The sequence below is a fragment of the Cavia porcellus genome, unplaced genomic scaffold, assembly GCF_034190915.1.
Source record: "Cavia porcellus strain 051 isolate PalLab524CR breed Dunkin Hartley unplaced genomic scaffold, mCavPor4.1 scaffold_1, whole genome shotgun sequence".
In the NCBI taxonomy this organism is placed as follows: Eukaryota; Metazoa; Chordata; class Mammalia; order Rodentia; family Caviidae; genus Cavia; species Cavia porcellus.
In genome coordinates, this window is record NW_026947484.1 from 200522398 (window position 1) to 200546816 (window position 24419).

The window sequence follows — 24419 nt, forward strand, 5'->3', positions numbered from 1 at the left end:
CGGGAGGTGGGCTGGCGCAGCAGCAGGATGCCCTGGGCTCTTCAGGGGATCATCACAGAAACTTGACTTTGTTTCAGGGTTTTGCACTGGGGAGGGTTGAGGACATTTGGATTCCAATGAGAAAAAGAATAGAGAGGAAAAGAAACAGTGAAGAGATCAGGATGCAAGTGGGGCAGAGGAGAGGTGGGGAAGAGGAGCCGTGGACAGAGGCTGAGTGGGGAGAGGAGAGAGATGGGGGAGAGAGGGAAAAACCCTTAGCAATGGATACAAGTTGGAAGTGAAAGGCATCTGGCAGCCTCGCCTTGCCTATGAAATGATATTAACATTTTAGTATTGTAAGGTGAGCTTTTTAAAACGGAATTTTAAATGTTACCCTGCTGTTCAGGAACACAAAAACCTTTAATTTTATGCAAATGAACAGCGAGGAGCTGAGCGCTTAATGTAAACGAACACTTTCTTTGTAGGAGAGGTTGGAAGGCAGAAAAAAAAATTCCCCAGGATTCTTTAATTGCTGTCTGAAATTATGTAAATCCCAGCACCAGGCAGAACACAATTACCCCGCGGCCCTCCCTGCCAGCGCTGCTAATGTCTAACAAAATATCGGTGGGTGACATTTAGACGAGGTAATGCAAATGAGAATTAATTTTTTTCCAAGACAAAGGGCAGCTGAAAGATCACCTCATTCATATACAGAAGCCCAGAAAGCCACGAATGCTGGGGGTGGGGCGAGGTGCGGTGGACAGGAAGCCTGGGGCAGGTGCCCTCCCTTGGGCCCGGGTCCCCAGAATTCTGGCCTGAGGACCCTTGGTCACCAATAATCTCATCGCATTCCCAAGCAGTCCTTTATGGGAATCGGGTTAACAAATGTAAGTAGTCATTAAAAAATATATTCCTGCGCATGGAGGTGACCCTTTCTCAGCCTTAAGGAGCATTTCCAACTTGTTCTTCCCCAGTGCTCCTGGTGGGCCTCAGGCTGCTGCGTGAACTCACATAGAAAGGGGAGGAAACTGAGGCTCAGACAAACCTGGTGGCCCAGCCATGGGTGCAGAGGCTCCTGATGAATTCCAAAGGCATGAACTGTTGGTGTTGTGTTGCTGTTTTCTGGTAGTGGGGAATTGAACCTGGGACCTCACACTTGCTGAGCAAGTACTCTACCAATGAACTACATGCCAGCTTCTTTTTATTTTTATTTTGAGACACACCGTTGCTAAATTGCCCCTGTGGGCCTTGAACTTGTGATCCTCCTGCCTCAGCCTCCTGAGTAGCTAGAAGTATAGGATCTTGGTTTGTATTGTTTTTATCTTTTCATTCACTTCTTTTGCCTTCTTTTCTCCCTTTTTTCTCTTCTTTCCTGATTGCTGTACTTATGAAATATTTTCAGCAGGGCACAGCGGCACGCACCTGTAATCCTAGCACTGTGGGAGACTGGGGCAGGAGGACTGTAGGTTTGAGCCCAGCCTGGACTACTGTTGCAACTTAATGAGACTCTGTCTCAAAATAAAAACATAAAATAAAGGCTGGGAATGTGGCTCAATTCAAAGGCCCCTGTGTTAAATCCTATACACACACACCCTTTCATTTAAATTAAAAAGTTGTTTTGGTAAGCAGCTTGCCAAGAGAATGCCAGGGCCCTAATTTAGCCCCAGCCCAGTCCAAATTCTCTCCTCTTGTCAGAACATCCTCTGTGTGCACCAGTTCCTATCCGTCCTTTAAGTCTGAACTTAGAAGCCACTCCCTGGGAGGATTCTACCCTGACCTGCTCCCCAGCCAAAGTCTCAAGTCCTTACAAAATCTGCAGTCAAGCTGACTCCTCCCTGGGAGGTTGTAAATTCCAGGAGGGCAAGGACAGGGTCTCTCCTGGTTACCCCTCTAAATCCAGGGTCCAGAACACTGCCAGGCACTGCCTTTGCTCAGTAAATGTTTAATGACTTCATGAATAAATTAATGCTCTAAAAGGAGATTGTGGATTGGTCAAAGTGAACATAATGGTCTCCATACATGAAAAATGGGAAGCAAGAAGTACTAATAATCCTCTTAATTAGTTCTGGAATTCTGGAAATGCGCTGGCAATTGGAGGGGTGGAGGCAAATGTCTGGTGTGGAGGGAGCCAGGGATCTTGCAGGTTAGGAGAGCTGCTCCCTGTCAACCTAGTTAATGCCAACATGGTTACATTTTAAGGTTTGCAAACTATGGTAACTTAGTGTGGTCAGCTCCTGGTGGTTTATTGATTGTTTCCACCAGTTCTTTATCCTGAGATGATCTGAAGGATATTTTGCTGGCTTTCCCCAAACCTGGAAGCAGGCAAATCTACCATTAAAATTAAACAAAACAACCAAATACTTAATTATCTACGCTACAAAGATATTAGCCAGCCAGGCTTGGTGGTTCATGCCTATAATTCCAGCACTCCTGGAGGCTGAGGCTGGAAGATTGCAACATTGAATGCAGCCTGAGCTGTGTAGCAAGATGTTGTTTTTTTTAAAAGCAAAAAAAGAGAACTCCTGAGATCCAGCCATGGTGGGACTCAGGCAGCTTATTCACCTGCCCTCTTGGTAAGTGCCTGTGGTGTGGGCCTGGAAGAGAACCATTACCTGTGAGCCTATGGCCATGCAGGCTGAAAATCAAGCACCCCCCACCCCCTACCCCCCCACACCCCCCACCCCCGCCACCCCATAGCTACTGGGGATAGATGTCTCAGCATATGGGGGATTTCCTTCTATCTTCTGTTTGAAGGCAAAGGTTATTTTCACTGTTGTGTTTTGTTGTTTCTTTTGCTCTATTCAGTAGTCTCAACTGGTTTTATAATGGTCTGTTTTTGGTTTGATTTTGCTGTAACTAATTGACTGGACAACTATTGTGAAGTTAAAGAGATATACCATAGTACCTATTACTACTATCCCAGTACCCTACTGTGAAATCCTGTACCAATTTCACTGCATTGTCTCGATTGGCTTGTTCTGTCTTGTGCTGTTGCATTTTTACTACTTTCAAAATAAAGTTAAAAAAAAGCAAAAAAAAATCACTTGTGCCTGTAATTTTGAAAAGATTATCTGATTCATTCATCTGTTTTTCTTTACTTAAAAAAAAATTAAAACTAGAGAGCAAAGGATGCAGTTCAGTGGTAATTTGGCTAGTACATACAAGTGCCCGAGTCCTATCGCCAGCACTACCAAAAAATAACATACAAAAATAAAAAAACAGGGGCTGGGGGTTTAGCTCAGCAGCATAAGTGCCTGCCTTGCAATCAGGCAGTCGTGAGTTCGATCCCTGGTACTGATGAAAAAGAAAAAGACAAAAAGAAAAAAAAATACAAAAACATATGTAGAGCTACAACCATGGGAGAAACGGAGAGATTTTTCTAAGTTTCCCACTTCAAAAAGCTTGAGGTCCAGACAGTTTGGAAAGTGGGTTCATTCAAATCTGTTAAAACCAGATTATTACAGAACATGGCAGACAGATAGCAGCAGCTACGCAGTCTCTCTCCCAGACCCAGCTTAGAATCCAGGAATGGTGCGGAGGGAGGAATCCTAACCAAGAGGAGATGTACCCTGCTGACCCAAGAATGAACTGGGCTGAGAGATACCAACTGGCAATGCAATCCTGGTGCTGTAACAGGAACAGATAAAGCCTCAGCATGGAAGCTGGAACCTGCGCCATTGGAAGCCGCGATTTGGGTTTCCTGCTGCCGCGGCTGCATCTGAATCAGCTCAGCAGGGAAAGAGACACGTGAAAGCTCTGAGAACGGGAATCGGTGAACGGAGTTGAGAGCGAGAGGGGCGGGGAGCCGTGCATCCACCTCTGGTGAGTGAGGGAAACTGGGACTCTTCCACGGTCTAGGAGGCTCCAACAGAGGACATTCTGGGACCAGGCAGACTTGCTGGAACAGGGAGCTGTAGTGACTTCAGTCACATATCGCCCTCTCAGGTGGGATTGGTGAGCAGTGCCTAGCCTACGTGACGCTGCTGGCTGAGACCCAGTAGGCTAGCACAACCCAGATCCCAGCGCCTGAAGGTGCACCCTAGTGGTGAGGCCTTTTGGTAGTGTTGACCTGGAGGGGTGGGCCCCGCATAGGCTGCCCGGTCCATAACTACCTGGTGCGCTGCGGTGGGCAGGAACACCTAGCTGGTGCAATTTAGTCAGACTGTGGCCAACAGGGAAGGAAGCTGGGCCTCCTATATACGCTTGCATATATAAGGAACAAAGAATATGGGAAGAGGGAGCAACAAGAAAGGCTCCTCGCCCCCAGTCCTGAGAAACAGGCAATAGCAAACACAGCACCAATAGACATAAAAGGCTATCTCCAGAGCCTCATAGACGAGTCCAGGAATGAAGTTATTAATGACCTGAAACAAGACATAAGCAGAATAGTCAGAGAAATGCTAAGCACTACCCAAGAAAAAACAGATGGTGGAATGGAAGAACAGAAAAAGAGGGGAGAATTATTTGATGGAGAAAATAGAGAACATGTAGAATACGTGAAGCAGGTTCAAAGAGATTACCAGGAAACTAAAAACTCTGTCGAAAACTGGCATAACAGCTTGAAAGAAACTAAGGACAGATTATCTGAACTGGAGGGCAGATTTGTAATATGAGAGCATGAAATGGAAAACTTCTTAAAAATAACAAAAAACAAACAGCAACAATACAAAAACTAGAAGATGATAAGAGGATCTATAACTTAAAAATTAAGAACATAAGAGAAGAAGTGGGGACACAAACAAATGGACTACAAAAGCTATTCACAGAAATAATCCAAGAGAATTTCCCTAATTTAGCAAATGGTAAAGATACTCAGATATATGAGGCATATAGGACTCCAGCTACCTACAACCCAAACAGAGCTACACCCAGGCATATAATAATCAAAATTCCAGAAATCCAATATAAGAACAGAATATTAAAAGCCGTCAGAGACAAGAAACAAATCACTTACAAGGAAACACCCATCAGAATTATAGCAGACTTCTTGGCACAAACCATCAAATCACGAAGAGCGTGGGGGGAAACAATTCAAGCTTTGAAAGATAATAACCTCCAGCCAAGATTGAGATATCCTGCACAACTATCCCTGGAAATTGATGGAAAAACAAGGTGCTTTCAGGATAAAGAGGAACTAGGGGAATATGCAACCACCAATTCAACTCTACAGAGAATACTGCAGGATATTCTAAAAAAGAAAAATACGAAGAATCTAGAAATAGTGGCAGAGAGGTCACATGAATGGAGCAGAAAACAAAATGAAGAAGACAAGCTGACAACTAATGACAGAAAAAGAGCTCAAGAGAAATGAGGCAGAGAAGATTGGATGATAGGAACAGCTATCTTGGAGAAAATGACATCATAATAGGTAGTGCTGATTTGGTATCATCTTATTTTGAAGTCACATCAAGCTTTTGTTCTTCTGTCTCCATAGGTCTTAACATGTTGTACCCTATTGGATTTTATTATATATGATAGTATAAACAAAAACTTTTATAGACAGGAGATTATACAGAAACCATAGTTCATTATCTGTTAGTTGATTCTAAATACCCTGTAATACTGTCATTCTCTTGAATGGTTATACATTGTGTTGATATATTTGATGCTACAGTATACGAAGTTATACTCAAAGATCTCAAGGAAAGAGACAATATGGTAACTACTTTTATGTCGGGATTATCTTGTGGTGAAACACTAATTTGCTTAAATGGTTATGTATTGATCTGCACTGTTTAGTTGTTATGCCCTCTTTTATCTCAGTCTCCATTTTATTATTTACTTTTTTATTTTTATCCTTTTAATTAAAGGAAAAATAAATTTTAAAAGAGCAGGGTATATTATAGTAACCCACTTTGACTTTCCATTATCTTGATTTGAAGCCCTGTATTGCTCTCACCATCTTGTTTTGACTGATGTTCCTCTATTCTGCTTTGCTTGATAGTACCAGGTTCAAAAGTTTAGGCAACAGCTGTGAAGATAGTGGGATTCATTATGACACCCATTCTGGTTGACTATTACCTACTTTTGAAGACCTGTAATGTCTCCAATGTTTTGGTTTTGTTGGTTTCGTTCTTTACTGTTTTGTTCAATTTTATTATAACTGATGATATAGGCAATTATATTAGAGACAGTGGGAGGCATTATGGTAACCATTGTTGATCACCTTGTGTTATGTTTTTACATTATCTATTATGTCCACCCTTTTGATTTAACTGACTCTGTTCTGTTAAGTCACATTTGGTTTTACTCTCTTCCAAAAAAAAGCAATAAGAACTGTGGGAAAAACCCAAAATGTGCAATAGTCATTGTACAAAAGAGAGGAAAAGAAAGTGCTCTAAATGGTATAACTGCATGTAAATTTAAGTGTATAAGATAGACAATGATATTACTGAGTTTTGTTGGATCATTGAACAGAACTGCAGTCTCGCTGTTTGAATGTCCACTTTATATGCTTTAATCTTGTAACTTGAACAAATATTTCTAAGATGACAATATGTAATCCATTAACTAGTGATTTCCTACTGTTTATTTTTTTTCTGAAATTCTATATAACTTGTACCCTTTTTCTGCTTTTTTTCATTTTTCTCCTTAAATTAAAAAAAAAACAGGTTATAACATTTAAAAAAAATTTTCTAGAACATAAAATAAGAACTTCTTCCTCTTTCTCTTCCTCCTCTTCCTTTTTATTCAAAGGGAACAACACCCATATATATATCCCCCCAAGGTTCAGGAGGAATCATAGGATGTTATTTATGGTTGATAAATTGTGTCAATTTGAGACGCTTAGAAGTTTAACTAGGAGACTCAGCAGGGAGCCGGGATTCTTACTTTGTAAATATCCTCATTCTGTGCACAGGAGGGCAGAGATTTTGTGAGCTACATCTCCCCTGGAGGGCTGCGGGTGGCCTGTGTGCAGTGTAAGGGAAGAAAAGAGACTTGCTCTTCCCCCTTTTGTTCTGGCTGCTTTTGCTGGCCCCTGCCTGGAAGTGTCGCCCCTGTGCCATGCCACCCTGCCTTGGGACCAGCTGATTATGGACTGACACCTCCACAAACAGTGAACTAAATAAACCTTTACTTCCTTCATTTTGGGTATTTTGTTCCAGCAATGAGAAAAAAGTAACCAAAACACTGGATAAGTCACACAGAGACAATTCAATATGGAATAGCTCACCCACATGATAGAAGAGCTAGAGCCCCATAGGACAGTGGGGCCACCCAGACACTGGCACGCGTGAGAAGCTATCACCACCAGGGGAACAAAAGGAAGGTTTGTGCTGGGTACCAAAGGCAGAAGCCACTAGGAAGAGGCTGGAGACAGAACATATGCAGTCAGGGACGCAGAAACTCCTCCAAGACGGTAGGGAGAGCAGTTCCTTACTTTTCTTACCAGTCAACCCCTGATTGGTGCTGTTCCTCCCTTTGGGTTGGCCACCGGAATCCAGCTGCTGGGCTGCCCCACCACCCGTCTCCTGATTCAGGACCAATCAAAGGAAGCTGGAAGCCCAGATGAAAGAACAACACATCACACCAGATGGAACTCAGGGACAGAACACACACAACTGTCGGAGTCAAGCTGGTGGGCTTTTCATGGGTGACAGGGGACAACACTGGACCTCTGATCGGTCTTCACACCCAAACAAGAGATATTTGGAAGCTTCTGGGAGAAGTGTGTAGCACTTCCTGTAAAGAACTCCTGCTAAAATATTGAACCTCAATTGGATCATTACTAAAACCAATCATGAGTTTACAAAACAATCCAGAGGAGAGGAAAACACGTTAGAAATACTGTGAGACACAGTAGTAAGATCTAGAGCATAGGAAACTGCAGGGCCATTGACCATTTTCTTCAACAAATAAGTGGGGGGAGATTTAAGACCAAAGGATACTTTAAGGGTCCCTTAAATCAAATGCAACAAATTTTTGTTTCGATCTTGGGCCAAATAAATCACTATGAAAAAATATTTACAGGTCAGTCAAGGAAGCTTAGGTATTAACTTGAACATTTGATGATACCAAGAAAATTTGATATCAAGATGTTTTTAAGTATCATGGTTATATTGTGATAATGTTTTTTTTGTTTATTCTGAAAGAGCCCTTTAGAAATATATATTGAACATTTTCAAATGAAATTATTTGATATCTGGGATTTGCCTCAAAAATATTCAGTGGGAGCCGGAAGGATGGATGGAAATAAAATCAGACATGAGTTGGTAATCAGAAATCAGGGAATAAGTATATAGAGGTATCCTTCTCTATTCTCCCCACTTTTATGCATAAAAATTTCTGTAATAGAAAGTTCTAAATATTTGAAAAAGCAAAAATAACAAACTAACTAAAAACTTTTAGCCATATGCAATATATATTTATGATCAATGCAATCAGATAAAGAAAATGAAACATACATACGTTAAAAAGAGGTTAAATTATTATTTGCAGGTGATGAGGACTTTTTACTTAATAAATCTCCTTTAAAATACATTTATACTGAAAATGGTGCAGTGGTAAGCAGCAGAGAAAGAGCCTCTCTGAGAGTTACCGTTCAGACACTGGAATATAGCAACTTAAGGAAGACAGGAAGGAGGGAGGTGGGTCCCTTGACCCAGGAGAGATCTGAAGCAAGAATTGAAGCTCTTGGGGGAAACGACAAGGAGACTTCAAGGAAGAAGGAGGTACCTCGGTTGGGACTCACTGCGTGAGAGGAGCAGCTGAACCCTGCAGATGTGTGGTGACCACTGGGAACAGCAGAGGCCTCCATGGAGGGATGCAGCTGTGGGAAGAACAGTGGATGTGAAAGACTGCACTAGCTGCAGGAGAGTGCTGAGGGCTTGGCAGTCTCATAGAAGAGGACAGCTGGCTTGGGGTCAGCTTGGACGGGGGCAGCTGAACAACTACTGGGTTCATCTATCAGCTCCCAGCTGCCTGGAGCCTGCAGAAGGTGCACTGACTGCTGCAGACCGAACGGGTCTGATCCTAGCCCTCATGGCCAGAATGCAGCCTAAAGGTCAGGGGAAATAAAGGTGCAGGCTCGCTGAGATTATCCACTACCCTGCCATAAAGCTACTGCTGGCTTGCTGGGATAAATCAGCACACACCTGGACTCTGCCTCACACATTGCCTTCTGGTGACAGCAGAGACAAACCCTGAAGTGGACATTTTTTCTTTTTATTTCTCTCATTTTGTTGTTGTCATTGTTTTGGTTTTATTTTTGTTTTCTCCTTCATTGTTTGATCTTGTTTTTTGGTTTTTTAATATATTTTATTTTGATTGGTTCCGGGGATCAAACCCACAACTGTCTGCTTGCAAGGCAGGCGCTTATGCCACTGAGCTAAATCCCCAGCCTTGATCTTGTTTTTATCTGAGTATGAATGTGGTTTCTAGCCTCTTTGAGGTTGTGGTTCTGTTCTGTGCTTTTTCACATTTCTTCCCTCTCTCTTTCCCTCCTGTTATGTACCAGTTTCCCAGAGTTAGCAGGATCCTACTTTGTCCTCCAGCCTTGCTTCTAATCTCTTCCTCTTTTTCTACTTCTCTTTTTTTCCCCTAACCCCTTTTAAATTTTAACACCTGAGGGTAAAATTGACATATTAAGGACTTATATACTGCATATAATTTTTTGGGTTGCTTTAGATTTTTGTAGATAATCACAAATGTAGTTCATACAGTTAAAGGTGGCAAATTAATGGTTACCCCAGTTGGCCGTTGTCTCAGCCATATTTGATGCTATTGTGATTGCTGATGGTACCACTTTAGCCAAAAGTAACATGATTGTTCTAATTAACTGTTCTTTCTGGTATTCCAAGACTGAGACTGATTAAGGATCATAGCAAATACTGCAGCACAGTGCCAAAGAACCAGTGGCTGGGCCAAGCAGGCAGCAGCTTCTCATCCCCAACAGAAGAGGTAGGCTCTTGTAACAGATTCAAAACCCAAAAACCAGCTACACCTGAAAAATACCTCAGATAAATAAGTGAGGGTTCTCGTAAGGGTTCTAAGTACTAACAATAAAGCAACTCTCCATAGACACTTTACAAGCATCAACCCATGAATTAAACTTAAAACAAAAAAAAAAAAGAATACAAGATGCAGCCCCAGCATCCAGTTCACCAAAGGTGAACCCAGGGGGCAGTGAGGAGGGAGAGTCTGAAAGGCACCCACCTGGCCTCTCTGCAGTAGTAACAGCAAAGCAGTTGAATGAGGTTATAGGAAAAATCAAATCAGAAATAATTTCTCAGGTAACTGCCACAATGGAAACCATGTTTAGTGACTCTAGATTAGGTACAGATAAAACATGAAGGAGCTTAAGAAAATGATGGAAACCATGAATACTCAGCATAGCAAAAAAAATGGAATTCATAAGACAGATTTAAGCAGATATTCAAGAGAATAAAAATTCCATTGAATGTACTTGCAGCACAATGAGCCAATGCAAGGACAAAAGCTCAGGCTTGCAGTTAGCAATCATGAAAAGAAAGATTTCTTAAAAACAGCAAGGAACTCAGTAACCCCTCTCCCCCCAAATAGCAAGGCACCATGAGAAATCAATCCAGCAGCTGCTAGATGATGCAAAGAATAACTTAAGATTGATCAGAGTCAATGAAAAAGTAGGAGATAGCACAAATGATATGAAATAAAACAAATAACAACAAAAACAAAAACACAATCGTTTAAAGATACTATGGCTGAAAACTTCCCTGGTAAGAAAAAAGAATTTGACATACAGATAAGTGAGATATACAGAACTCCCAGTAGCCATGATAAACGTAAGTCTACAGCCAGGCATATCCCGTCAAGAGTCCAGAAATTCAACACATGAATACAATATTAAAAGCCTTTAGGGAAAATAAATGTATCACTTATAAAGAAAATTCTATTGCAATCACAGCTGACTTCTTAGCACAAATCCTCAAGTCAAAGTCAGCTTTGAACTAAGTATTTCTCACAGACTCTAAAGGAAAGCAACATCCAATCCAGACTGGTGAACCCCACAAAATTATCTTTCAAAATTGATGGAGAAATAAGATACTTATACAACAAACAATACCTGGGGAAATTTATGACCACAAACCAGAACTTTAAAATGTTCTGAAGGACATTCTAGAAAGCGATAACAAGGACTACAGCTCCATGACCACAACAAAAGGAATCCACCAGGAAAGGCAAATAAACACAGGAGGTGCCAAAAGGGGGATGCCAACAACAGGAAAATAATATATAAGGGGAGTCAATGCATGTCAGTTGTAATCACCCATGTTAATGGTCTTGATTCAGCAATCAAAGACACAGACCGGCAGAACAGATCAAGAAGCAAGATTCAACTATATGCTGCACACATGAAACACATTTAATTAAAAAAGAAGTTCGTAGATTGAAAGTCAAAGGATACGAAACAATACTTCATGTCACAAGAACCCAGAAAAAAGCAGGGTAGCTATTCTATTTGCAGACAAAGTGAATTTCAAGCCAAGACTGATTAAGAGGCACGAAGAAGATCACTACATCCTTGTGAAGGGAACAATCCAAGATGAAGAGATAACAATCAAAAATATATATGCAACAAATACCAGTGTATCCAAGTATATAAACAAATATTAATGGACATGAAACAATCAAATGAGCACTAACACAATTGTATTAAGGGATCTCAATACTCTATTACTAAATAAGACAGATTGATTAGACAAAAAATCAACAATGAAATGTTAGAACTGAACCAAACTTTGAACAAATGGACTTAGATTTCTACAGAGTGATCCACCCCACATCAGAATATACATTCCTCTCAGCTGTACAAAGGACATTCTCCAAAATAGACCACATACTAGCTCACAGAATATGCTTAAGTAAATGCAAAGGAATTGAAATTATCCCATGCATATTATCAGAGCTAGTGCAATGAAACTGGAAGTCAAAGGCAAAAGAAACTGTAAGAACTTCATAAACAAGTGAAAATTAAATAACATCCCCCTGAACAACCAGTGGGTAAGAGATAAAATTAAAGAGGAAATTAGACAGCTTTCACAATTAAATAACAATACAATGTACTGGAATTTATGGAACACAATGAAAGCAGTCTTACAAAGGAAATTTTTACCAGTGAATACCCAACCAGGAAAACAGAGTGGGTACAAATAAACTACTTAATGTTGTACCTCAAACTTCTAGTAAAAGAAGAGCAGGCCAAGCCTAAAGCTTATATGAGGGAGGAAATTATAAACATCAGAGCAGAAATTAATGCACTGGAGAACATAAAAAATGAATGAATTGAAGAATTAGTTCCTTGAAAGATTAAATAAAATCAACAAACCCTTAGCCAACCTTGTTAAAGAAAGAAAAGACTCAATCTATGCAATTAGGAATGAAAAGGGTGAAATCATAGCAAACCTTGCAGAAATCCAGAAGATCATCTATACTTAATTTGAGAACTTGTATTCTAATAAGAAGGAAAATGCGTCAGATACATATGAGTTACCAAAGCAGAATCAAGAAGATATGAAAATCCTAAATAAAGCAATACTAATAAATGAAATTGAAGATGTAATTAAAAACCTACCAACAGAGTAAACCCCAGGCCCTAACGGATTCACAATTGAATTCTATAAGAAATTTAGAGAAGATCTAATACCATAACTTATCAAACTCTTTAATGAAATTGAAAGGGAGCCAATATTCCCAAGTTTACTCCTGGAAGCAAGCATTACCCTGATATCAAAACTACAGAAGGATCCAACTGTAAGAAAGAGAACAACAGGCCAATCTCTCTAATGAACATAAATGCAAAAATCCTCAATAAGATACTGGCAAATAGAATGCAGCAAATCATCAAGATTATACACCGTGACCAAGTGGGATTCATGCCAGGGATGCAGGGATGGTTCAATATACATAAATCAATAAATGTAATGCACTGTATTAACAGAGTGTCCCGGCCCACGGGTGAGTCAACGTAGACGCTAGAGGAGGAGAGGGGATGAGAAGAGACGAGGGATGCGAAGAAGGGAGACAAGACAAGAGTCTGATCGTCTCATTTATTCAAAGAAAGAGTAATGAATATGTAGGGTATAGGGGAGGAGGGAGTTGGGTTCTGAGACCTCAGCAGGTAACTTAGGGATAGTGGCAAGACTGAGGGTTATGGGATAATTCAAATCTCTGGCGTGCAGGCTCTTAAGGCAGGCTGATTAACATAATCCCTGAATGGGCCAAACAGGCTAGGCAAGGAGCTGCTTAACTACCAAACTTAACTCCTAGAGGGGGTCAAGGTGGCTGCTGCCTGCAGATGTAAGGTGGCAGCCAGTTACAGGGCTTCCCACAACAGAGCCAAGGACAAAAATCATACGATCATCTCAACAGATGCAGAAAGGTTTTGACAAAGTCCAGCAACCATTCATGATAAAAAAAGAGAAACCTACAGAAAATTGGAGTAAATAGTCTTTACTCAATCTGATAAAAGCTATCCATAACAAACCAACAATCAACATTGTACTAAGTGGACAAAAACTGAAAGCTTTCACTCTAAAATAAGGAACAAGACAAGGATGTCCACTGTTCCCACTCTTATTCAACGTAGTTCTAGAAACTTTAGCCAGAGAAATTAGACAAGAGAAGGAAAAAAGGAAAAGAGGAAGTTAAATTATCATTATTTGCTGATGACATGATATTCTACATAGAAGATCCCAAAAATTCCACTAAAACATTGCTAAATTTAATAAACAAATTCAGTAGCATATCTGGACACAAAGTCAACACTCCAAAATCAATAGCTTTCCTGTACATGAATGAAAAACTCACTAAGAAAGAAATTAGGCAAACAATACCTTTCACAATAGTACCCCCCAAAATGAAATACCTAGGAATCAACCTAATGAAGGATGCAAAATACTTCTATATTGAAAACTACAGTATTCTGAAAAAGGAGATTGCAGAGGATACAGAAATTGGAAAAATATCCCTTGATCTTGAGTAGAAAGAACCAATATAGTAAAATGACCATACTTCCAAAACTTATACAGCTCCAATGCAATTCCAATCAACATTCCAACAGCATATCTCACAAAATTAAAGAAAAAAAAAACCTTAAAATTCATTTGACATCAGAAAAGAACTAGAATAGCAAAGGTGATTCTGCTCAACAAAGGCAAGGCAGGAGGCATCACAATCCCTGACTTGAAATTATACTGTAAAGCTACTGTGACAAAAACAATATGGCACTGCCAAACAAACAGACCCAAAGATCAATGGAACAGATCAGCAGATGCACAAATAACTCCACACACACTTAGCCATCTTATCTTTTTAACATTTCATTCAACACTCGTTCCATATCTTTTTTTTTTTTTTCTTTTTTGGTACCAGGGATCAAACTCATGACCTCACGCTGACCAGGCCAGTGCTTGAGCCACTGAGCTAAATCCCTGGTCCTCAACCATCTTATCTTTGACAAAGATGCCAAACACATTCACTGGAAGAAAGATAGTATCTTAATGGATGTACAATGGAGTACTACTCTGCCATAAAGAACAATATGCTTGAGACTTTTCTAGGAAAATGACTGTGCGTTGAGTCCATACTCTTAAGTGAAATAAATCGGACACATATGTGTGAATACCACATTGTCTCTCTGGTGTGAGAAGCTGAAAGTGTAAAGAAGGACCAAAATATAATTTGGAATTAGGAGGAAAATGTTCAAGTGGGGAGGAGAACAAGAGGGGCAGAGGGGAAAAGGAAAGAAGGGAAAAGTTTTAAAAAATGAGAAAAGAAGGAAAACATGGAAACGAAGCTTTGTAAACGGGGAGGGAGGAGTTGTTGAAAGGAGGGTAGGAAACGGGGAAAAACAAGTCATGTCATGTACGGGTACAAATTCCGCGTGACGAGCATGATCAGTATGTGTATCTAAAGTATACCAATAAAATCTAATATAAGAAAACTTTCATACTATTAGAAACAGTGAGATAATAGGCAAGGTAGTTGCAAAATCAACAAAGGAAAACAAATAGTTTTCCTATACACAATAAGTGAAGATCCGCCAATAAAAGTCACAAATAAGTTTTAATAAATGGAAATAATTTAGAAAACAGATGTGGAGTCCCCACAAGGAAATTTCTACAACTTATGTGGTATACAAAAGAAGAGCTGACTCAATGAAAATGCATTCCTTGCTCTTAGGGAACCTAATAGTATTATAAGTGATCAATTTGCCATTAATTAATCTGTAGTTATATGCAACCCTAATTAAAATCCTAGTAGGAGTTGACAAACAAATTCCAAACTTCATTTGGAATAATAAACATATAAAAAACTAGGAAATATTGAAATGGAAAAAAATCTCAAAGGAAGATTTCGGATTTTCTCAGGGCAGTAGGTACCCTGAGAAAGCCTCCTATATAGTACACTAAAAATCCTAGGTGACGTTTAAAGGCTTGTTTTCAAATCTGCATCTGGAAGGCCATAAATAAAGTCCAAAGACCATGGAAGGGATAATTCCACGATGAGAACTTGTTCGCTGAAAGCCCCTGTTGATCTCATATGCTCTAGTCAGGATTTGAAAGGGAAGAGATCTAACACAATGTGCATAATGTATAGGGTTATTGTACAATATTCACCCAAAGAGCGAAATGCAGAAGACTGTAGATCCGTCCAAACACTAGCGACCTGAAGAATCCAGCTGAAGACCTAGAGGTCATGGCAGCGCCCTCCACATCCAACTGGAGGCCTCGAACCCATGACATCTCACGCAAGTCTGTGTCAAGGACCTGCACTGGGAAGGCCTGAAGGTCAGTGGTGGAAGCTAGAAAGTCTGGGGGGGGGGTATGATCTGTGCCAGCAGGCTGAGGGATCTGCACTGGGGCCAGAAAGCAATGCTCAAGGTAAAGGCCAGAGCTGCCCCAACAAGAACCGCAGGCATCCTCAGCCACAGCGAGGACCGGAGCTCCTCTGAAGATGAGAAGAGCTGAGTTCGCATCAGGTTCTCCAGGAGCATCAGCAACATCCCCCCTCCCCCCTCTAGCTCTCCTTTTCCGCTGCTGGCAGCAGTCCTCGCTCAGGGGGGCCTTCTGCACCCAGAGCTGCGCCGACTCAGTTCAGTGGGGTGCTCTGAGTGGAGTATTAGTTAACCCACCACACCATAGAAGCAGGAAAACTTAATTAAGAACTCCCACAAATCTATTACCTCAACTTTCCATGACACTCCACACTGTTGTTGGGAATACTTGTCCTTTGGCCTTGCTCTGAAGAGTGAAAAAAAGATTTAAAAAAAATGTTTCCCTGGAGAATCCCAAACCACACGCAGGTCACCTGGTGGTCAGGAGACAGAACGCACACCGGCTTAGCTCAGCCCTTCACTCACAAGAAGAGCTAGAAATCATTTGAAGTATTCTTGTCAGTGCTTTCATGCAGAAGCCGGGGGTAATTGTCTCTGGAGGAATGCATCTGAAACCCAAGCCTGAAAAGCCCCCACTAAGTACACATCAAGAGATTTTGAGTTTACCCCCAAAACTCCTGGAACACACAGAGCAGCGAAGCCCCAGACATGGGAGGTAGCAGAGATAAAGAACTGTGGGGTCAAACCTGCAAGCACGGTGGGAACAGGCGGAAAATAAAACAGTTACGTCTAACATATTTAGAGGAATAAGAGACTCGCATAACTTAAAAGGCATATTTTTTAAAATCACAAAGAATGTGAGGAAATAAAAGTGCGATAATTGACCTGGGAAATTCAACGAATGGATTAAATGCAGATTAGGCATGGCCAGAGTAAAAGATAATTACCTGGAAGAGTGCGCTGAACAAATTACCGAGGAGAGAGGGGGAGAAAGGACACAGAGATCATGAAATAGAAGTCGTGACACGCTGACGATAGAGATATTAAGTCTAAAGCGTTTTTCCCCCCGAAGTAATGGAAGGAGCTAATCAAGAGGAGGTATGCGAAGAAACGTGTGGATTTTCAGAGCTGATGACACATTCAGGAAGCCCAGCAAAATGATCAGGAACAATAAGAAGACATTTATACCTAAATGCTTTGCAATAAAACCAAAGAACAGCAAAGACAAAGACACCATGTAAAAGGCAGCCCCAGGTGCAAAGCAGATTCCCCACATGACAAGGACTGACAGCTGCCTTTCCACGGCGACACCACAGCCCAGGAGACTGCAGAATGTTTTTCAAAATGTGTATCCATGGAAATTATCATTCAAGAACAATTATAAAATAAAAGTGTGTCAAAGCAAGTAAAAAGCCAGAGGGTATATACTGATGAACTCGCTCATTTTTTAGACATAAAAAAGGTAATTTAAAAAATGATCCTAACAAGGAAGTTTGAGATGGAGAAAAAATGAGCAAGGAAAATGGCAATTATATCAATACATCTAAACATTTATAACATAAAATGATAAAAAATATCAAATTGGGAGACTGCAGAAAAAGAAAAGAAAGTACTAAATAGCAGAGTATGTAAAAGGGGTAGCATTTATGAAAGACCTTAAAATACATTAAAGTTTTAGTATTGTTTGGGAGAAAAGTAAAGATGTTGATTAATTTCTGAGTTTATTTCAGCAAAATATGGTAATTTTTAGGGTCATAAGCAAGAAATGTGATATTTATTGTAAGTTTTTAGGGCTTACTTGTTACACACAACTAATAGGTAACCAATACATTTGCCCTTCCAGATATTAAAAATACATTTTAGATCTACAACGTTAAAGCAGTTGCTGGTATGTTAATAAGACACATTAAGTAATGGAACAGAATAGAGTCTCAAAGTCAACCCACATTGTTCAAAAACTATTGAGCACGTGCTGTTGGGACTGTTTGCTTTCCAGAGTTGCTAGGTGACTGGTTTTTAAATCCTACACAACAGTTAAAGCCTCTGTGTGGAAAAGGCCAGCAGGAACAGAGCTCTTAAGGGTTTTACTTTTACCATTATCATTCACCATGAGTTACAACTCAAAGGCAGAAGCACCAAGTTCAGGGCGGGAGGTCGCTGTGTGTCGGGGGCAGAAGGTGGCATCAACCATCATGAGCTGCTGGACGCGCGCGGCCTCCTTCGCAGCGGGGTTAGGGCATCTCGGGGCTCCTGCGGGGAACCCTGCCTGCTGCTCATCCAGCACCTAACCGTCCCCGCATGTCCTCAGGCCTGAGGACGCCCAGGGGAAGGACGACGTGGCAGCCAGGGGAACCGCTGACTCCAGCACGATGGAATGAGAGGCAGTCAGGAAAAAGACACACACACACACCAGACAACGGAGCCAAAACAAGGGTATTGGGGAGGGGAAAGGAAGAGTGGAAGGAAGGGTACAGAGTTTTCATTTTCTCTCCGTCGCTGGTGCACAGTGATGTTTGTCTTCCCCTTATTCTGCATTTGCCCTATTTTTGTACAAGCACAATTTTTTATGAGAAAAATATTTGGGATGTTTTGAATCACTATCAACTTCCTCAGAATGCTTTTGTGTCCATGTATGTGTGTGAATTTTGTCTCCTCTTTCACAAATTACTGGCTCAGGTGCTTTGCCAGTGGAGCCTTACATTTTTCCTTTGCTGATATAAAAAGCATAATGGAGATAGTGACCACTTTTGATTCTTAGTTTGTTGCTTGCCTTTTGCTTAAATTAAATAATTCTATAAGTAGAATTAAATCACCTGAATCTAGTGAAATTTATCAACGTGTTCTCTTACCATGATGCTTAGCTGGGGATTTAGCTCAGCAGCATAAGCGCCTGCCTTGCAAGCAGGCAGTCGTGAGTTCGGTACCGATAAAAAAGAAAAAGACAAAAAAAGAAAAAAAAAATACCGTGATGCTTATTCCTAAACAAGCCAGGAGACCTCCTCTTCCTTCTGTGGAGTTACACATGCTCTTTATTTGCGTGCATAGTTTTCTAGTTTTCCTACTTTCCTTTCCATTCTGTAAATCCTATCGACATTAAATTGGTATTTGACATAAAATACAGATTTTCCTTGACTTTTTAAAAACTATAAATAGTTAACATTCGTAATCTGTAAAATCCGAACTTAGTGTGGAGAAATCTGCCCATCCACTTTTGAAAGCTATTTTTCATGAGCCCCTTCTATCCCAGGTGGCCACATGACCCAAATTTGGTCCACGATGGACTGCTGGGGACTCGGGGAGTTCCGCTTCTCCATAAACACTGCTCCTTCCTCCTTCCCGCCGCTCTCATCCCTTCCCTCTCCTTTTCCTGGCTTCCCTCCCTCCATCCTCCCTCACTTGCCCATCATGCAGGTGGGATAACAGGGTGGAGCAGCCATTGTCACAAGCCCTGGATGAAGACACACCGAGCTCTAGGGACAAAGGGAGAAGCAGCCCTGATCCTGCAGGAGCTGTGTCGTCCTCATCTGTCCCTGCTTGGCCAGCTTATTTCAAAAGAGAAATCACCAATCACCAGGTTCCTGTTCTGTGCATCCGCACATAGCTCACCTAATATGCTGATGGACTTAGATGTTAATGTCAACTGTTACAGGTAAGTTCTCATAACGTCAGTCTTCTTTCCTGGCTATTTATCACAGCCCATCGAATTATCTGCCAAATACAGCAACAATGAGACTCCTTTCAAATGACCACAATAAGTTTGTTGGATGAGTCTAATAGCCCCTCATTATTTCCCCTTCCTTTTTTTTTTTCCAAAATAGCTATACCGAAAAATTTATGATGAATTTTATCAAGTTGGTCCGACCCATTTCATCTTTTGGATGGCACTGTATTACACCTACAAACCAGTGTGGGAAGCAATCATGCCTCGACTGCATCTCACCTGCGGGACCTTGAGCCGGTAGCTTCTTCTCCTTTCCAGTCCTCTCCATCTTGGAAAGAGCTCTGTGGCGTCCTCGTTTGTACTTTCTGTGGTGGTCTTATGATTTTTGCTAACTGTCCTATGTGTTTATTGCGATTGTAAATAGAATCTACTTCCTATTATATCGGATAACTGCTTATTGCTGGCACAGAGAACAATTATTGATTTTCAAATATTTATCTTGTGTTTGACTGCTCTTTACCTTAGAGATTTTTTGTATGAGATACTTGCATGTATCCTAAGTGCACACTGTACCATCTTCAAATGAAGATGAGCTGATTCTCTCTTTTCAAATAGATCTCTTGTCTCTGTCTACATGTTCTGTCACAAATTGAGCAGGACAATGTTAAATAAAAAATAAAAGTGATTATACTTGTTATCCTCTTGATTCTTGAATGAATACCTCCATTTTGTCCCCATATGTGTAATTATATTGTTTTTCTAATTATAAAGTATTCTTTATAATGTTAGTGTCATTCCTATTCCTGTTTTTAAAAGAAGCTTTAAAAGGTAGCACTAACTATTGTTAGTTTTTTCTGTAACCATTGAGGTTATTGCTTGTGTTTTACTGGTTGTTGTCTTTCATATAAGATTATCCTTAAAATTCTGGGATTAAACCATAGTTGATTATGAAGGATGGTTTTATAAATACTACTGTGTTTTAGACCTGGAATGTTCTTGAAAGCTCTCAAGTCTCAGAGGTGGGGCAACTGGATTATGGGAACTCTATACAGTTTGCTGTTAAAGGTGGAGCCTGATTGGAGGTGTGCCGTTGGGGGCGTGGTCTAGAAGGATATGTCCTCACTTAGGCTCCTCCCCTGACTTCCTGCTTCCTGGTTGCCACGCTGAGAGCAGCTTTTCCTTACTATGTTCTTTTGCCGTGATATTCTGCTTGGAGCCTGCTGATCATGGACTGTAACCACAAGCCAGAATAAATCTCCTTCTTTAAACTGTGGATGTCAGGTATTGTATCCCAGTGATGGAAACGTGACTAAGACAAACATTATTATTATTATTATTATTATTATTATTATTATTATTTTGTCTTTTTCTTTTTTATCAGTACCGGGGACCGAACTCACGACTGCCTGCTTGCAAGGCAGGCGCTTATGCCGCTGAGCTAAAACCCCAGCCCCAAGACAAACATTATTGTTGATTGTAACTTATTAGTATTCAAAGGATTTTTCACGTTTCAATTTCTAAATTAGATTCATCTATAATTTCCTTTGCTAACTTTTTTTTGCTATCTCTGTTAATTGTTGACTTTCAGTTTTACTAACTCCATAAAATGAAATATGTGCGGTATACTGAACTGTAGTCCCAGATGTTTGCTCCTTTATAGTAGAATTAGACATCCAAACCCCATCATGTCTTCATACACTGCAGAGTATATATTCTGCCCCCTTGACGTTAGATTCAGACATATGACTTGCTTTGGTCTGTGGGATTTGAGTATGTTTTAAGGGAAGAAGTTAAGAATGTGCTCCCGTGATGTGTTTCCTTTCATGTGATTTCACCGGCACCATGCATAAGAAGGACATATCTCAACTGGATTACTGATCCAAATGATGACACGTAGGGAGCACACTCAATCTTACCTGAAACTTGGGCTCAAGTCTAGCAAAACCAGTATGGGATCAGCCACCATACCAGTGACCTACAGGCCTGAGAGCAAAACGAGTGATTGTTATTTTAAACCATGCAGTTTGGAGGTGATTTGTTATGCAGCATCATTATGCCACTAACTGACTGACACATAGGTAACTTTCCACCTTCTCCTTATGTCCCCAAATAATTTACTGTAGCATGGGAACTGTTTTTTTTGCTCACAAGTTTGAAGGAACTCACCAATAAAACCAACTTTTTGCCTTGCTTTGGAGGAGGGTTTGAAATTTAATTTTTAATTTGTTTTTCTTTCACATCTTTTAGAGTAAGTAAGGTGTTCCTCTAAATCCTTTCAGGGCCCTATTCCTCTTCTCTCTCCACAGATAACTACCATTTGGGCCCCAGGTGTATTCTTTCTTTTAAATTTCTAAATTTTTGCCATTTAAGATATGGATCTATAAAGATATACAATATTTTACTGGTTTTAAAATTTTGCAAAAATGATGTCTTACTGTAGTATCACCATATAATATACGTGTTCTATATAATATACGTGTTCTATATGACTTGATGAGTTTGTGTTGTTTCCTTTTTCTTCTAAAATTACATTTCAGTAAACATATTTGGAGACATTTCCTTGTACATCCTCTCTCTTTTTTAAAAAAAAAATTAATTTTTTTTATTTTAAAGAGAAATTAAAATACAGGAAAGAAAAACAAAAAACATGAGATATACAAATAACAACTATAAGAACAACAAAAAACCCAAAACAATAACAATATAGACTTTCAAAACAGCATGATAGGAATTTAACAATGGTTGTAATATTGCATACTGTTATCTTCAAAACAGTTGCTTAGATTACCAGAACAACCTGTCTCTCTTTAAGCACTGGTTTTTAAGAGATTTTAAAATTACAGCTCATGACATTATACCACATTGTAATGCACATGAGCCAATCTAAATAAAGCCTGCATGAAATAGTGTAGTATTTATCCTTATGAATTATTTAACCTATTTTCTGTTCTATTATGTTTAATATTGGTTTCAACTCCTCAATCTCATTCATGACTTTTTTTTTTTTTGTACCAGGGATCAGACTCGACTATGTGCTTGCAATTCAGGGGCTTATGCTGTTAAACTAAATCCCCAGCCCCTTCGTTCATGACTTTTTAATGGACATGATACACTCAGTTTACAAAATAGTACACTGAAGTATGGGCCCACGTGTGGATATACTTAGTCATCAGATATGAGCACCTTCAGCTGTATTATGTGTTATAAATTGTTCTCCAAAGTGGCTATAATTGTTTTAGGCCTACCAGTACTGCACAAGTTCCCATTTCACTACATTCCCATAAACAATATTGCTTGATATTTAAGTTTTTATCAATCTAATGGATATTTAAAATGAGTTCTCATTACTTTTTTATTTATTTTTAATATTTAATTTCATTTTTGACTGATATCTGAATAGGTGACATGCATTATTTCAACACATGCATATAGCATGCGGTAATCAAATCTAGTCTTTGTTTATCTACCCAGCTCCATCCCAGCCTTTAGTAATCACTATTCTACATTCAAGTGATTTTTGGTTTAGTTTTGTTGTTGATGTTGTTCTTTTTAGAGTCTCCATATGAGAGATGGTACTTGTCTTTTTCTGGCTTATTTTGCATAATTTCTTCCAGTTTCATCTATTTTGTTGCAAATGACAAGGTTTTATTCTTTGTAGATGAAAAATATTCCATTGGGTATATCAGCTTTACAAATATATTTACAGGAATTCTACTTCCAGAAGCAAAAGAAAGGTAACTACCACCATAAAAACATGAAAGTATAAAACTCATTGATAATGTAGACACACAAAAGAGAAACAGAAAGTAATCCAATCTTATGACTACAATAAACCACAAAGCCATAAAGATGAACAAGATAAGAACACAACAAACGATATTCAAAACAAACAGAAGAAATTTAACAAAATAACAGGAGCCTGGCCCTGAATCAAGGTCAGCAGCTTCCTGACACTGTTGGTTTCAAGCAGGAGCCTAAAGAGATGTCTTTCTGTGGTCTGTTGGCAATTTCGGAACTTGGGCAGTGAAATGGTCTATTCATTAAAAAGAAACAACTTGAAACACTGCAATCCTCCCCACCCATCTGGGCAGCAGTGAGTGTGGCAGGCTGCAGCAGCCCAGTACGTGTCTAAAACAACTTTGAAGGTAAACATACTAAATGTCTCAATTAAAAGATACAGTCCTGCTGAATAGATACAAAAACAAGACTCAACAATATGCTGCCTTTAAGAAACTCACTTCACCAGTAAATAAAGTGAAAGACTGGAAAAAGATAGTACATGAAAATGAAGACCAAAGAGCAGGAGTATCTATTTCTTGTGTGAGGCAATATAGACTTAAGATGAACTGTAAAAATAGACAAAAAAAGTTGTCTTAGTTTCTTTTTCTCTCATTTCTGGGAAAAAATACTCAACACCCAAAGTTAAAGAGGTTTCAGTCCAAAATCAGTGGCTCTGAGGCAGGGTGGTATGGCAGAGGGGCAATAATTCATGGCCATGAAGACACCAAAGGGAACAAGAGTGAAAAGGGAAGAGCAAGCCTCTTTTCCTTCCTTAAATTGTGTGCAGGCTACCCACCCTAGGGCAGGAGCAGCACGCACACTCCCAATCCTAGCACTAGATAATGAACTAATCACAAACCCCAGATTCAGTTATCTCCATAAGCCCACTCCCCTTGACCATATGTGGCTTTGGGGGTTATCTAGACACAAACTGTAACAGAAAGGAACTACAGAATGATACTGAGAGGAAGATACAATTGTAAATGTATGTGCACCTTAGCTGGAACATCCAATTTTAATAAATATTTTTAGATCAAAAGGAAGAGATAGGATCCCATACAATAAGTGGGAGACTGCCATATCCCCACTTTTCTCATTATAGTTTTAATGCATATTTTCTGGTACTAATGATGTTAACGATCTTTCCACAGGTTCACTTGCCTATTCGTTTTTAGGTGAGTTGCC

The 24419-nt window shown here is 39.9% G+C and overlaps 1 non-coding gene across 1 annotated transcript; it reads left to right on the forward strand.

The window, feature by feature from the left end:
* Window positions 1–23373: 23373 nt before the first annotated feature.
* On the forward strand, window positions 23374–23510 carry LOC111757109 (small nucleolar RNA SNORA2/SNORA34 family). Its single transcript, XR_002791492.1, has one exon. It is a non-coding gene; the product is annotated as a small nucleolar RNA SNORA2/SNORA34 family (small nucleolar RNA).
* Window positions 23511–24419: the final 909 nt, after the last annotated feature.